This window comes from Crocuta crocuta, unplaced genomic scaffold, assembly GCF_008692635.1.
Source record: "Crocuta crocuta isolate KB4526 unplaced genomic scaffold, BGI_CrCroc_1.0 scaffold41, whole genome shotgun sequence".
Lineage (NCBI taxonomy): Eukaryota > Metazoa > Chordata > Mammalia > Carnivora > Hyaenidae > Crocuta > Crocuta crocuta.
Genome location: NW_027529428.1, coordinates 18446607 through 18450867, shown reverse-complemented (window position 1 = coordinate 18450867; position 4261 = coordinate 18446607).

Below are 4261 nucleotides of genomic sequence, written 5' to 3'. Positions count from 1 at the left end.
AGGACCAGGCTCTGAGCTGTCAGCACAGAGCCCAAGGAAGGGTTCAAACCCACAAACTGTGAGGTCATGATCTGAGCCGAAGTCAGACGTTCCACCTACTGAGCCACCCAGGAGCCCCTAGATTTTATTTTTTGGAGCAGATTGAGGTTTACAGAAAAATGGAGCAGAAAGTACCAGAAGATCTCACGCACCTGTTACCTCTGTCTACCCACACAAATTCCCCTGTTATTAACGTCTTGCATTAGTGTGGTACATTTGCTGCGACGGAGCTAACACTGATACATGTTAGCTGAAGGAAGAGAGAGAGGGGAGCCCGGAGCCGGGCTCGAGCTCACCACATGCCGGGCTCCGACTCAGGAACCGGCAGATCGTGACTTGCACTGAAGTCGGTGCTTACCTGACTGAGCCACCCAGGTGCCCCTCTTCTCTGGCTTTAATTGAGCATTTTATATAATCCCATTTTCTCTCCTCTCTTAGCCTATCAATTATAGCTCCTAATTTGTGTGTATGCGTGTGGCGGTGCCGTACAGTTAACACACATTTAAAACTAAGGTGTCTGTCATTAATTTTGGGAAGTTCTTGGCAATTACTACCTCAAACACGTCTTCTGCACTGTGCTTGCTTTCTTTTTTTGTGTTCCAAACACACATTTATCACACCCTTCAATACTTATCCTGAAGTTCTTGGGCACTATTGTTTTTCTATTTCTTTCTTCCTTTTGCTTTTCAGTTTGTGAAGTTTCGATTAACCTGTCCTCACTGGGCATGACTGTCCTCCCCACACTAAGTAAGCCCTTCAGAGCGCCTCTCCGTGTCTGCCGTGGTATGTGTATTTTTATTTATCGCACTTCGTTTTGATCGTTTCTTACAGTTTCATCTCTCTGCCTGCATTACCGGCTCTGGCCTGGTGTCTGCTTCCCACCGGAGCCCTTAACATATGAACCACTTACTTCTAAATCCCTGTGTGACCGTTTCAACTTCCAGGTCATATCTGAGGCTCCTCACACCGTGTTCTTCACTCCTGCTGGCCTGCCCTTCGATACGGCCGTAGCCGCCCCGCACGCGGTACTGCGCGCTAGGAACGGAGGCACGCGGCTCGAGCCCGAGGAGTTACGTTAGTCCGGGCCAAAGGTGGACGGCGCTGAGTGTCTGCTGTGGCCGTTGGTGCCAGAGCTTAAGGTTCCCCCGGTGTCCTTGCTTCTGTCTGCCCCCTCGCGTCGGGCTCCCTAAGTGCCCTTCGTCAGAGAGAATCCACGTCTGCAGCACTTCCCATCGGAGCCCACTCGTATCGCACTGCTGGTGTGCTGGCGGGTATGTGTGTGGTATGTGTACGTGTGGTGGGGTGTGTGTATATATGTGTGTATGTGTGTGGTACATGTGTATATGTGTAGATGTGCACGTGTGTGGCGTATGTATATGTGTACGGTGTGTGTGTGTGTGCTTGTGTGAATATGTGTGTGGTATGTGTGTATATGTATAGATGTGCATGTGTATGGTGTGTGTCTGTATATGCATGTGTGATGGTGTTTGTGTTACGTGTAAACATGTATATGTGTGTGGTACATGTGTATATGTACAAGTGTGCACATGTGTGTCTATGTCTGTGTGTGTGTGTATGTTTACAGGTGCGAGTGTATATGTCTGTGGTACGTGTATGTAGAGGTGTGTGTGTGAGTGTGCGCGTACAAGCGTGTGGCACGTGTGTGGAGTGTGTGTGTGAGTGTTCTGCAGTCACGTGTTTCAACCTCAGTCCAGGCTGCCCGTGTCTCTGCTGTGACCCTCAGCAGTGTCTCCACGGACCAGCTTTCTTGTCCTCCCATCCCGTGTCCTCCCCTCCTGCACACCCCCGCCTGCCCCATGAGACGGTGTCCCGTGTCCCATGTCCCGTGTCCCATGTCCCATGTCCCGTGTCCCGTGTCCCGTGTCCCGGTGTCCCGTGTCCCGTGTCCCGTGTCCGGTGTCCCGTGTCCCGTGTCCGGTGTCCCGTGTCCCGTGTCCCATGTCCCGTGTCCCAGTGTCCCGTGTCCCGTGTCCCAGTGTCCCATGTCCCAGTGTCCCGGTGTCCATGTCCTGTATCCTGTGTCCCAGTGTCCCGTGTCCCATGTCCCGGTGTCCATGTCCCATGTCCCGTGTCTCGTGTCCATGTCCCGTGTCCCGTGTCCCGGTGTCCCGTGTCCCCTGTCCTGGTGTCCTGATGTCCCGTGTCCTGGTGTCCCATGTCCTGATGTCCCATGTCCTGGTGTCCTGGTGTCCATGTCCCGTGTCCCGGTGTCCTGATGTCCCGTGTCCCGGTGTCCCGTGTCCCAGTGTCCCGTGTCCCGTGTCCCGGTGTCCCGTGTCCCGGTGTCCCGTGTCCCGTGTCCCGTGTCCCATGTCCCGTGCTGTGGAAGGGCAGGAGGCTGCAGGGAGGGGCGGGAGGGAAGGAGGGAAATGCGGGCAGAGAACCCGGCAAAGTCTCCCCCCGGAGCAGACTAGGGGCGTATTCCCAGCGACGGCTCCTCTGTCCCCTGCCTACAGCGCAGGGACATCCGTCTCACTTGAGAACGATGAGGACCTGCTGGGCTTCCTGCAGGGAGAGCCCCTAAAGCGGAACCCGAGGCCACCACCCCCCCACTTCCCACTCAGCCCCAGCTCACCCCCGGGGGCTTATCACACCGGCGTAAGGTCGCGCCCCCGGGAGGGCCTGGGCTGAGACGCTGCCATCTGCCTCTTCTCAGACTGGGGGGGGTCACCCTGCGACCTCAAATCTCTGACAGTCGCAAGAAGGGCTACTGACTTCCAGCGTGTCCAGCTTTTCCTCATCATGAGGATGAGCGTGTGGGCCTCCAAGCCCTCCTGTAAATGATGTAATGCATTATTACTGTTTATTATCTTACCATTCTTTCATGATGAAATTTGAAAACACTTCTTTTTTTTAAATGTTTTTATTTATTTCTGAGAGAGAGACAGAGTGAGCAGGGGAGGGTCAGAGAGAGAGGGAGACACAGAATCTGAAGCAGGCTCCAGGCTCTGAGCTGTCAGCACAGAACCCGACGCGGGGCTCGAACCCACGAACCGTGAGATCATGACCTGAGCCGAAGTCAGATGCTTAACCGACAGAGCCCCCCAGGCACCCCTGAAAACACTTCTTACAGTAGAGAGCAAAGCCTAAGGACCCTTCAAGTGCCCCCTCCTCAAGGCACCTGCCGTCTGGAACCGCCTCCTCTGGGCCGGGGCTGCCGAAGCCCGTCCCACAGCCCACAGCACGCCGGCGTGCACGAGGCCCAGGGAGCCGACTGATGTCAGATGGACGTCACCGTGACAAGACCCCAGCTTCAACCATTATCAGGACTCCTGCGGGGGCGCCTGGGGCTCCGTCGGTTAAGCGTCTGACTTCAGCTCAGGTCATGGTCTCACGGTTCACGAGTTCAAGCCCCGCATCGGGCTCTGTGCTGACAGCTCAGAGCCTGGAGCTGCTTCAGATGCTCTGTCTCTCTCTCTCTGTCTGCCCTTCCCCTGCTCTCTCTCTGTCTCTCTCTGTGTGTCTCTCTCAAAAATAATTGAACATTAAAAACATTTTTAAAAATATTCCATGCACTCCCCTGGGATCATTTTGAAATAGTCTGGACATAATAAAATTCCATCCATGAACATATTACCATTATGTCTAGAAGCTTCCATTGTCACACCTGCTCTCCACATCCAGGCAGCGTTCATGTATCTCATTGTCTTAGAATCACTTTGTAACAGTTTGTCTGAATCGGGGTCCAAATAAGGACCTGTTCATGACAGAGCCCTCCAGTAACCACCCTTCCCATACATTTTTGTGGAAAAAAGTGGATAATTTGTTTAACAGGTTTCCTCACAGACAGGATTTCACTGATTATTCCTCTGTTCCCTGTGCTTCCTCTGGATTCATAGTTGGAGCACAAGTTTCGATCAGATTCATGTTCCTCCCCCGCCCCCCTTTTTGGTGAGATTACCTCCTAACTGCGAGGGAGGCTGCGTCAGGAGGTCCAGGGTGCCGGGTTTCTCGCCTTCTGCGGTGTCTGGGCCTCCACCGTGACTGGTAGGGACTGCAAAGTGCAATGTTCCCTTTCACAAAACCGTCTTCATTTCCTGGCTGGAATATTTCTTTTTTTGTAAATTTTTTACTTTTTAAAAATTTTATTTATTTTTTTAAAAATTTAAATCCACATTAGTTAACGTGTAGTGTAATAATGTTTCAGGAATAGAATTTAGTGATTCATCACTTACATACAACACCCAGTGCACATCTCAAC